The 12,816-nt window shown below is 40.2% G+C and overlaps 1 protein-coding gene across 2 annotated transcripts in view; it reads right to left on the bottom strand.

Annotated features, from left to right (window-relative positions):
• Positions 1 to 6,401: 6,401 nt before the first annotated feature.
• The window catches only part of EPHB1 (EPH receptor B1), a 493,034-nt gene continuing 486,619 nt past the window's right edge, over positions 6,402 to 12,816 (bottom strand). For both annotated transcript variants that reach the window (XM_089509381.1, XM_089509382.1), the window contains exon 17: positions 6,402 to 6,485. The gene's annotated coding sequence lies outside the window, so the exon portion shown is untranslated. The remainder of the gene's footprint in view (positions 6,486 to 12,816) is intronic.

Genomic DNA, 12,816 nt, shown 5'->3' with positions numbered 1-12,816 from the left:
ATTGCTTTATGTGGTGCCCCACAGAAGACAGAAAGAAAGCAGAATATTTTTCGTCTCACCGCTCATCTGTTTTCATTACAACAGAGGGCACATACAGATCAATATCTGTGAAAAACTGTGGAGTATTTACATACTGTGGAGTTTCTGTTGCGGGGCAGTGCACTAGTCTCTATTAGTTGCCAAGGTCTACAGTGTCCTCCAACATTTCTTTCATTTTTTAATGGGGGTCAGGATATTGATCCATTAGCTTTCCAGAAAGCATACAGGCACCCAGTGAAGCCTCAACAAGGACCTGTGTAGGCTTTAGGCTGTTTAAAAGGTTACATATGTCATCTTCATAAGAGCATAAGAGAGAAGGTTCTAAGAAGCCATTGAAGCTTACAAACTATACCTTGACACATGAGACACAACAGAGGAAGATAAGGATCGTGGAAGCAGGAATTAAAAGGGAAGGAACATGATTGTTGCAAGTGCTAAATGACTTGGGAGTTGGGAATTCAATATTAGAGGAATTGTCTTTCCTTGTTTATACCTGGTGATGGATATGAAGGCTCCTTTTGCATCCCAAGATAAGGAACTGAACATTATCTAAGGAGAGTCTTATAGGCTACACTGCTTCATTTAGAAAATGTCATCACATTGGAATTCAAGAAGCTCTGTTGCTGGTCTCCTTTTAGCACCAAGTTTAAATCTAGCTATTTACCTGTGTTTTAAAGTAGCTCAGTTTTCACTTTACTTGCTTGGGTTATAAAAAGTCACTGTTATGATCTCAGTGGACTGTGGATGACCGTTGTATTGTTTTTGTTGATTGTTATTGCAGTTAGAAATTTATTGATCTCAGAAAAGTCAAAAATATTTTAATAAATATATCATTGCACATGTTTAAATTTAGGATAGGACAAGTTGGTCCAGGGCAAGTGATTAGTGTACATGCTGGTGAGGAGAGTGGGGCTATTGAAAAGAGAAAATATATAGTTCAGTAATAAACATAATTGACTAAACCTGGTGTAAGATGAGATCCCATACCTTTGGACAGCCCTTACCAAACCTGACTGTTTTCTGAAATGTTGAACTCACACCATCCCCAGGCAACAATGTTATTTAGGCATTTGTAGTCTTTATGTAGCACAAATACCTAGAATGGGGAAAGGGAACAAAAAGACAGCTTTTGAAGATGCCAATAACAAAACCTGCACATGAAGTCTATGATGGCAACCTCCATGCCATTTTTTTAAATCCAGTTTTTCTTATTCCAGGGACCAATACTTTCAATAATCAATTAATTGCAACTTAGTGCTGGTATAGACTGGCACAGTACGGCGGCTTCATGGTGCTGTGGGGGCATGGCGTTCAAACTGTGCATGTCCCCACATTGCCAGGAAGTCGCATGGCTGGCTGCACATGTGCCAGCTTCATGGCATTGTGGTGGTGTGGCATTTAGATGCGGTGCACCACCACAGCACTGCAAAGGCCTGGCAGGGCAGGAAAAGTCACCGCAAAAAGGAGCAGCAATTTGCCACTCCTTTTTTGCAGCTGCTAAATGCTGGAGTGGGGCCATGGTGTGTGGTTGCCGCTGTGCCCACCCAGCTTCTTCAGGGGTGGCATCATGCCACCCCTTCAGGGCAAGCTGTTCCACCCCTTACTTAAAAATACAATTTCAAGTATTAGTTTGTGATTTAATTTTCCAGTCTCTTAATATTTAACCAGATTATATCCTTTGTCACACCTAATACTCCAAGCTCTGACCTTGCCCATCCTCCTTCTAACATTGCTAGGGCCTCACTCTCCTCTGACTTTGGTCCTGCATACTCCATTGGTTACAGTGATTCCCAGCTTCTAGTGTCGCAACAAACTACAGTTCCCAAAATTTCATAGTATTGAGCCATGGCAATTAAAGTGGCATCAAACTGGATTATTTCTGCAGTGCAGATGCAGCCTTAGTTGTGTTATATCATGTCTGCTCACCCATTTGGTGATGGATCATGTACAGTCAGTTGCTTTGAGGGTTTAAACCACATGGGCACACTCCAGATGTTTAAATCAGGTGGGCACACTCCAGGCTTCACTGCTGCATTTTCAGCTCTTCCAGATATTGGCAGTGTGCCATTGCAGATGTCATTTCAGGTGACTAGAAATTATTTCACATCACTCCTGGGCTGCATTTGCACTGCAGAAATAATCCACATCGACACCACTTTAACTATCATGTCTTAATGCTACGAAATTCTCGGACTTGCTCTATTTAGCCGTATTGCAGGAATCTGAGAGTTTCTATAGACCAGCATTATACACCAGTGGGGGGGGGGGGGGGGGGCATGGCGTATGCACGCCATCCAACACCATATTGGCGTCACGCTGTGTGCCCAACCTCACAGTGGGGGGGCACTCCATTGGTACAGCATTAGAACATGCTGTGCCAAAGGAGGGCCGAAAAGCTGCTGCCATGGTGGCAAGGGTGCTGTTTCCATGGCACAAAAAAGAGCCGCTTTTTTAGGCTTTTTATTTTTATTTTATTTTTTGTGCTGCAGAAAGGCCAGATCGGAGTGGCATGCAGTTGCCATGGCCCCATCCAACGCTTCCAGGGGTGGCATGGAGCCGCCCCTTAGGGGGCGCCTATCAACCGCCTAAGATTTCTTTCAGCTGAAAAAAATTGGAGGGGTCCTGAGGGTTTAAAGCATTGGTGAGAGACCATACTTGGTCCCCCCTGGCTGCAAGCCGCATAAAGAGATTCTGAAGATGTTTTGTCTTAAGCTTCTTGACACTGGAGTTTCACTGGGGGAAACTGGTACAGCCATAAGCATTTATTTCTCTTGTACCTTTCTTATTTTGGAAGTCCCAAAGATGTGCCTGGATGAATACTTCTAATACAATGAATTTAGTTACAAGACCTATTTATCTTTCAAAGGAGATTGTTTTGCATTACTCATGTGAAATTTCAGCCCTCTCATGATTCCATGTTTTTTGTGGAAAATGTACAGATCACCATTTCTCTAAAATCCTTAGCCAAGTCCAGCAGAATGCTTGTTAATGTTCAGAAAACCAAACTCCTCCAATGATGAATTTCATATGGAAGGTAAAAATATTGTCTAGTCCTGCACCCCCACTTCATCACTGTTCACTATTTAAGGAATTTAACAGGTTTTTGTTTTTCCTTGAAACGGAAATTTATTTCAAACAAGGGATTCTAAGGAGTTGTTATGCTGCAAACTAGAATGTTGGGATTTCCATTAAGTTATCACTAAAGAGGTGACATCCTAGCTTGGGAAGAGATTTTTTTCAAACGTGAAGTCATTGAGACAGTCTGTACGGTTCCAAGGCTTTTTCTGAAGGAATAAACACCACCTGAGGGTGAGGTGGGAGGAGTTGAATTGGAGATCCATGTGCAAATCATTAGGTAGAAGTGACATATGGGGAAATGCTGCAGGTCAGATTGTACAAAGAAAACTAGCGCTGCAAGGCAGCATGTTCTATTTTGTAAAGAGTAACCTCCAATCTGGCATAGCAGTTGAAGGATGTTATTTTAAAGTAATACTGTGAAAGCAAAGCCTGGGGGTTTGATGTGCAAATATTTCATGCATTCCTAAAGTCACAGCTCCTCCCAAGTGGCCTGGGCCAAGAAATACAGTACAGTACCAGGAGTATGCGAAGCACAAACTGTGAATTCTCTTGTATTGCTTTACTATTAGTGAAGTGACAGGTGGCAAGGCAAAAAGTATAGTGTGGGGTGATGTGGGAGGAAAAAAGACTAGACGCCAGGATATTATTCACCACCTCTCTCAGTTCTCTCACTTAGGCCTTGCTCTCCCTGAGAAGATCAATCTATGTCTGGACTAAATTCTTTCATCCTGCTTTTGAGGTTTCACAGGATGGAATGTTGGTCCACACCCATAGTTCATTCATATAGAAAATTAGAGGGCATTTCACATTGCATAGTTATAGCACTATCTTTCTACTTTAACTGCCATGGCAACATCAAATGGAATTCTGAGATTTGCAGTTTAGGGAGACACTAGAGCTCTCTAGCTGAGCATTCGAAGTCCCCTTTCCTGAATTGCAAATCCAAGGATACTATAGAATGGAACCATGGCAATTAAAGCAGAATCATACTGCTATATTTGTCTACAGTGAGCCCTTGGTATCTACTACGGTTTGGTTCCAGGAGCCCTTATGGATACTAAAATCCATAGATGCTCAAGTCCCATTATATACAATGGCATAGTAAAATGGTGTCCTTTATATAAAATAGCAAAATCAAACTTTGCTTTTTGGATTGTATATATTTTTGGAAAATTTCCAAGCCATGGGTGGTTGAATCCATGGATAAAGAATCTGTGATTATGGAGGTTTGACTGTAGTATGAAATGGCTGAGGGTCGTTGGGAATAAAGCTGCTTTACAGTCTTTCTCCCTCATAGTTTCCTATGCCGAAACAGTTGTTTCTCTTCTTTACCCATGCATACTGTCATGTGAGCTCTTTAAACTGTAATCTGATATAATACAGCTCAGAGACAGGTTTATCACTTGAGAGCTGGGCCCTAGATTTTCTTTATATGACTATTTCACTCCTGAATAGCCAAGTAAGAGAATCTTTGATGGAACTATGAAAATAGAAACTAACTTAATTCTTGATAATTGGACTTAGCTAGAGGTAGGAAGCAGATCTTACTTATCCCAGTCCTCAGTAGTCCCCAGGTGAGTGCTTCAAATCCCCCTCTTCACAATGACTAATTCAATTCATGCTCTCGAGGGAAGTCAAACATGTGGGGTCATCACTGGAATAGGAACAAACCTGCGAGTCAATAATGTTATATTCCCATCTGAGAATCTTTCAGACTAAGAAACAATAACAGTTCCCCCATTTTTTGACAATACATGTTTTACAACTAATAGGATCTGGTCTTTCAGTTGCTAAAATCCAGATTTCATAGCAACACCAACCTTTTCACACACATTTCTTGTTTTTCATTCATGTCCCTTTCCTTATCTGGGCTTTAATCCAACATCCCCTCAGGGTAACACAAATATTGACATACGGAGATACATCTACACCAGCACTATGCAACCCCAATGCAGAATAGCAACATTAACCAAAACATGCCATGACTGAATGCTGTTGTGCAATACACAATGTGAAAGCACAACATGCAAAATTTTTGTATGCACTACTTGCTTCCCCTGCTGTCAGCAGTATCCATTGTGCTATGGTGAATAATTTGCCTAGCATGGATGTCAGCCTTTGTATGTCACTACCTGTAGCAAACAGGACTTACTCAATGTTTATTTTTGAAATGTAATTTCATATGTAAGCAGCATGCCAGTAACCAATACTGCAATTCTATGTACATTCAGCTGAGAGTAAGTTGCCACTGAAATTCAGTAGGAGTTATTATTTCTAGGTAAACATACAGAATGTGCACAAGTGTGTATTTTTGTGTATCGTTGGCCTGTTACAGACTGCCAAAATAAAGCTGCTTCAGGTCTCTTTGGAGGTATGCTATTTAAATGATGCATGGGTCCTAAGAGTCCGGAGGTCGCGCCAAAGCCACACTCCATTCCTAAGCACTGGAGTGCAGCTTTGGTGCAGCTTCCGGATTCTTAGGATGCATGCATCATTTAAACAGCATACCTCCAAAGAGACCTGAAGCAGCTTTATTTTGGCAGTCTGTAACAGGCCACTGTGAAGTATAGATCTGAGGTATAGATACATATGCTAATTACCCCTATTTCAAGTAGGTGGAAGTGAAAGCCATATTTTTCCCCTAAAAATGAGACAACACTTTTTTGAACTATGCATGTACCCTTCACAAAGAAAAGCAATTAATACTTGGGTGTGTTTGCCCAAATGCAAAATACTGTGTAGGAAATGGTTAGCAGAGTGAAGCATTTTGAGGTTCTTGCTAATACAAATTGGTAGCTGTTGTTAACATAAGATCAGGTAAGCACAAACTTGCCCCTTTCTCTTTGGATATTCTTCAACTTCCAGTGTTAGTGGTATCTTTCTTTCTTTCTTTCTTTCTTTCTTTCTTTCTTTCTTTCTTTCTTTCGTCTTCTTGTTTTAAAGGCCAAGGCTATTTTCAGAATTTTTATTGAGTGCAATTTTCTTTTTAGTACAATATTTTCTGAAAGTTACTATTACAAACTCTGACAATTTTGACACAATAAACAAGTTGAAAGGGAAAGAGAGGGGAATGTACAAGAGGGTGCAATCCTTTACAGACATCTCATTAGCTATGTACAGGGCAGGGCTTCTTGTTGGCTGGGACAGTGCATGCGACTGCAGGAGGGTTCTTCTCTGTCTCTGCTCATCTGGAGAGGGTATGTCCTTAACATGAGGGGCTGGCATCACCCCCAGAAGGCCACAGCTCATCTGCAGGGCATGGCTACCTTGCCAGTGGAAAAGGAGGAGGGAGCTCTGGTGGTAAGCTTGGCTGTCAGGACTGATCTCTTTCCATAGCCTTCTGGCATCAAATACTGGAATGAAGGTCCCTAAAATGAGGAAAGGTAAAATACAGAGACACAGAAGCAGAAAATAAGTTTTCTTTTTAAAGAAACTGAGCACACTTTCTATGCCAACTAAAAACTTAATTCTGTTTTTGGTGGATGAAATCAGTAATTTTAGCAATTTCTTCCTTCTGTAAGAAAGTCTGGACAGTTCGCTGAACTGCGAACAGTCTTCAAAAATCACATATTTTTTTTAAATGCCATTTTTTGAAGATTGTTTGCAGTTCAGGACTTGCCCTGTGCATAATCATGTGCTATCTTGTGCAGAATACAGCATTTTCTGTGTAGAAGATATATTATTTTCTGGATTGAATATTTTCTGTATAGAAGATGTTATTTTCTGTGTAAACAAAACAAAACAAAAACATATGTGCGAATTTTATGCAAAATAAAGCCTAAATTGTGAAAATTTTCTTCATTCCAAGATTCTCTGTGTCAGGATTTCCTGACACTCAAGAAATATGTTTGTCAGTCATTTTTTTTAAAAAAAATATTTTCATATTTTCCACCTCTAATGCCATCACTATAATAGGAGACAAGGAAGATGTTGAACTCTATGGTCCAAAACACACTGAAGAAATAATCCAGTTTGAGACGGCTATAACTGCCTTGGCTGAGTGCTAGAGAATTTGGGGAACTATAGTTTTGTGAAACATTTAGCCTTCTCTGTCAGAGAGCTCTGGCTGTACAATAAACTACAATTCCCAAGATTCCCCAGCACTGTGCCAGTGCAGTTAAAGTGGTCAAAAAGTGGATTATTTCTACTGTGCGTTTTGGACCTATGTGCTTCAGATAAGTCTGTAACATTTTTAGCCTGAATCCTGTTGGCTCATCCCAACTATAAGGGGGTAACTGAATCAGTTGTGAAATGTTGAGTCAGTAAGTAAGAAACTGCCACTCATTCAGGAGGGCTATTCTGGCTGGGGATGAACAACATTTAGGACTTCCATTATTCATAAATTTAATCAATGGAAACTCATATCATTAGGATGGATGATATCAAAACTTTGAATTTTCCTCTTAGAAAGACAGGAGGGAGAAGCAGTCTTTTGCCATTCTCTCTCCATGTAACAATTTTTATTTTTAGTTTAAAAAAAATCCAGTTCCTTCCCATTGCAAGTATTGGATCTCCCCCCTCTGAAAATGGTGTTCTCTTCCTTGGCCTTCAGTGGAGAGATGAGATCCCAGGAACAGTATCCCACAGACTACAAGAGTGCATTTAAAAAAAAAAAAAAAAAAGGGGGGGGGTTTACTGCCTAGGAAGATGCCTTCTAAAGAAAAGGCCCATCTATTAATTATTTTTAAGGTCATTGTCAAACCTGTAGATATCATGCACCACCTTAGAAGAAGAATGTACGCCACTCTGACATATAGTTGGGTTAAACTACATATTATGGTAAATAAAGAGTGTGTAACTCGAAATGCACTAAAAAAAGTTCTAGGGGCTGTACACCAGCCATTAAGGCAGGCCTGGGGTGGAGTCGGGGTGTGGGATCCACATGACACATGCCCTGACTCCACCCCCAGGGTGTTGTGATACTTTGCACCACTCCAAACAGCGTGTGGCATCACAGCACTCCTATGGTGCTGCGTCCACATGGCGCAGTGCCAAAAGAGTACCTTAAAGCCACAGTGCCACAGCTATTGCACCCTTTCCAGGGTGAAACAAGGAGCCGCTTTTTACAGCTCCTTTTTGCACCCTGGAAAGGCCAGATCGGGGCCACAGCACGTGGTTGCCACAGCCCTTATCTGGCACAGCTGGAGGCAGCTGCAGGCCGCCCCTTAGGGGCAGTCTGCACAGCCTCCTAGTCTGCATCTTGTCCCATGTTTTACTTCTAAGTAAACAGAAAATTCATACAGAACTGTGTGCTACATTCTAATTCAACATGTAGTTTAACCAAAAAGTAATATATGGCTTTAATACATACATGCATATCTATAAAGAAACTACTTATTGTCCATAACAACGGTTCCTTTCATGTGCAAATTCATGCAGATTGAACTGATTAATGAGCAGTTAAACACAGATGATTAATCAGCTAGGATTTCTTTGTTCAGATGCCAGATTTAGTTTTAAATTGGTTATTAGCAAAACACAGTGTTCTTTTGTTAGCTCAGAGTTGCAAGGGGACTCGGGATTCTTCTTCCTATCTAGGATGCTCCCTGCTCCCCAAAGGACTAGTAACCCCTCAGATGTTCACTATGCATACATGTGCAAGACACTTCTGGGTCCAGACATGCTATACAATTATAGTGCTAAAATTCCACATTACCTGCCATGGTTCCACCCTACTGAATCCTGGGGTTTGTAATAGTGTTAGGAATTGGAGTGCTCTGGATGAAAATTCCAAATGTTCCTCCCTAAACTGCCTATCCCAGGATTCCATAGGATGGAACTGTGGCAATTAAAGTAGAATAATACTGATATAATTGTGTAGTGTGGATGGGACTATGGTGCTCAGACATTTAGATTCTCCATTATCTGGTGCCCTTCAGTCTTTGTTACTTGGCAAGATCCCCCATCTAGGCTCATCACATAGTATTTATCATGCATATTAGTGCAACATTATGTATGAATGCATATATTAGTAGGATAATATCTATAGATACAACCAAATATAAACACACACACATTTGAGATTTAAAATCTTGCTATTTATGAATGTTGGGTCTGTTCTAGCCCACCTTTCATTTTGAACAGACAACATTAATGCTAACTCTTGTTGGGAGTCAGCAAGGTCTCAAACCCATCCTTGATCCAAATGACTTCAAACATCAGCTTTGGATCCGCTTCTAGCCTACATATCTTTTTGACATCTCTCTCATTATCTGTTAATCCTGTTACTATTTTAGATAGTACACAGATTGTTAATATCAAATGCTGACTCCCCATGTAAGAAAAAAAAACAAGCATCCTCAGGCAGGCAACATTAATCTGGTTTCTCTTCCCAATCTACTATCCATTATGTTCGAAACAAAGCAAATGGAGCTGGTGATGTTATTCTCACCTGCCCTATATGACTTCTCCATGATTGTGCTATTAAAGCAATCTGTAAAGGATAAGTAATATTGCAGCAGCAACATACCTGTCCCTTGACCATATTGATTTTGCAAGGCTTCATTCCTAGGAAATCTGGGAGGCAGATATTCTTGGCCATTATTTTTCTTTGTCCTTCATTCCCTTTTCTCTTTGAAAATACTTTATTTTTGCTTTACTGCCCCTCCTCTGATCTTGTGCTAGGCTGAAGTAATTACCCCTGGCCTCCACTCTGTGCTAGAGATTAGCTCTAGCTCTTGGATATGTTTGCTGAAATCTATGCCCCTAGGCAGTAGAGTTAATAACAGGAGATTTGACACCTCTATTGCCCTAATGCCAGCATGAGCCATAACTTTAATAAAACAGGGCTTGCTTAATGTTGCAGCAGTAATAACCCCTGTCCAAAGGTTGCCTCCTTCCCCTTTGCAATTCTCCCACAAATGGCTCAAACTGCCTGCATTTTACCAAAAACTCAGCATAGCCTTCATTTCTACCTACCACTCAATTTCAAACTCATGGTGGGGCTTAAGAGTAAATTATGAAATCAAATACTTTATGAAATGAAAATGTTGAATTCACATGGGTTTTGAAACACTTGAGCTCAATTTCTGTATGAGATAGGTATGGAGGATCTCTGTGTCAAAAATACAGTAACAAAAAGATGACATAAACAAGAAAAAGTGATGCCAAGATGCCAATACAAGGTAGATATGTCTAGAGAAGGAAGGAGGGAACTTCATTCCATTTGTAATGTCATGTGAACCTACCTAATTCATACTGAAGCAATACTCACTTGATTGATTCGTAATGAATCAATGCAGCTGTTTTACAAATTTTGCCTCAAAACATGTTCTTTGGTGAAAATAACACACAAAATGAATTATATTGGGTAAAATTGTTTGAAGAACTGTATATTAGGCGAAGAAGTACACAAAAATCATGAGAAGCACACAATAACCTGTGTGTGTGTGTGTGTGTGTGTGTGTATAGTGCTTGCTTTTGCAGAAACAGGACTGAAAAAGGAGAAATTGAGAGAAACCAAGATTCACAGATTCATCACTAGAAATATCATTGTATCTATTTATAGTGGAAGCTAGTTAAGTATTCCCCCCTGAAAAGAGCAGCACAGGAAATGCCTATTACCCATGCTGTAACAGGGAAGTGCAGCCCAGCAGCAAAATCCCATTATTTAGCCACATCAGGGGGGCAAGGAGGCTTTTAATACGCAATTGCACCTTGGAAGTATTAAGCTACCACATTAAATAGCAAAGCAGGTGACCGCTGTGTCCCCTTGCCTAGTTCCTGATAACTAGGGGCTGTCAGCACAATTATATTGAGGGGTTGTGTTCCACTATCCTAACTTACTGATGCTTTAAAATGTCCCCGCTGTGCCTGACATTTCACTTCGGTTAAAATTCATCATCTTTTGGAATCAAATCATTTTTGGAAACCTATGTAGTAATGAAACTTTTATTTAGTAATCTGAAATACACCAGAAAAAAGGGAGGGAGGGAGAGAGAGTAGAAACCAGACAGATAAATGCAGAACAAGGAAACAGAAATGGAAATTATCTGTTAGAAATGAGATGTGTCTACGTATGTGGGCAAAGCACACACATAACAGGGATATTCATTAAATGAATGAAAGATCAACTGAAATCAGTGTGATTCCTTGATAATGCTTAGGAGCAGGTAAATTTCTGTAATCAGAAGGTATATACAGGATTTAGACTAAGGATGAGGAAAATATATCCTGTAGGTTGCATGCCCCCTGAAGGCCTTTTTTGTATCCTATGATCATAGGATGGTGCACACATTCAATGGTGCACACATTCAAAATGTATTATTTAAAAAGTAACATCCATTCCCTCATGTCTTTCCCAACACTTTGGACTATCAGCACACAAATGGCCAGGATATGGTATTCCAAATTATTTGGAGGACATCAAGCTGTTTCCCCTGTAAGCACGAAAAGGAGCTTATGTATCCTCCATGAGAAATGTGTCATGGAAGATACATCCCTCCTTTAGTGATCTTAGGTCCAAAACACACTGCAGAAATAATGTAATTTGAGACTGCTTTAACTGCCCTGGCTCATTCTGGGATCTGGGCATTCTGGGAACTGTAGTTTTGTGCAACATTTAGCATTCTCAGAACTACAGTTCCCAGGATTCCCTAGCACTAAGCCAAGGCAGTTACAGCAGTCTCAAACTGGATTATTTCTTCAGTGTGTTTTGGCCCTAAGATCACTAAAAGAGGAATGTAGGGTCTGGAACAAGGAACAGGTTTTTCTTTATTCCCAGCCTTACAGCCTGCATATGTGTCTCATAGGATATAATGGGGATTAATGAAAAATATTTTATTGATAATGCAGAGCCATTGTTATTATTATTATCATTATAATTTCCACTTTGGAACTCAAAGCAGCTCACAATTTAAAAGAACCATACAACTAAAAACATACAAGAAGAGAGCATTGAAATAGATTTAAACTATTTGTAGTATTAAAACAAGCCAACTTTAAAAAATAAAATCCAATTAAAAAGATACAAAATCTCTGAAATACACTTGTTAAAACAATACAGCACTCCCTAGCCCATTCTTTTAAAACATTTAGTTTTAAAAGCCAGTCTGAATAAAAAGGTTTTTGCCTGCCCAGGGATGGGCAACAAGGAAGGGATCATTATGATCTCCCTAAGCAGGGAGGTCCAGAGTCTAGGGGCAACCACCAAGAAGGCCCTCTCTCATGTCCCCACCAACTGGGCTTGAAATGGTGATAGAATTGAGATGCATGGTGTCTTGCAAGGTATAAAAAGACAGGTCTCTTCTACAATCATCTAAAATCTGATACAGAGGAAAAGAACAAAAACAGAGCCAGAGAAACAAGTAAATAACAGGCATTTATTTCTAATATTCTCTCACACACCCCACTCACTACCTAAAGACTCTAACCCCATATATGGGATTGATGAAAAACACTTGCCTTCAGGTCTAAAAGGCTTAATATTTGACAAATCCATGGTTCCTGGGGACTTCTTGCTGGGCAAATAATACCATCCCACACCATCGCACACATTCCATTCTGTTCCATTCCAGGGAAGATTTCACAATTTTTTTGGTTCTAATCTACAAAGCAGCAGGCAAATTTCCAAGACAGCTAGAACAGAACCATTTAATGGATGTCCTTTATTTTTAATTCTTCTTTTCATTAGGTCTTCCTGTTTTGCTGAAGCTGGCAGAGGGAGAAGCACCCCATCCCCTAACAAATTATAGCAGCCTA

This window comes from Sceloporus occidentalis, unplaced genomic scaffold (assembly GCF_023333645.1).
Source record: "Sceloporus occidentalis isolate IW3139 unplaced genomic scaffold, rSceOcc1.0.p SCAF_2, whole genome shotgun sequence".
Taxonomy (NCBI): domain Eukaryota; kingdom Metazoa; phylum Chordata; class Lepidosauria; order Squamata; family Phrynosomatidae; genus Sceloporus; species Sceloporus occidentalis.
The sequence above is the reverse complement of the archived record's forward strand: the minus strand, read 5'-3'. Positions and strand labels throughout refer to the sequence as shown.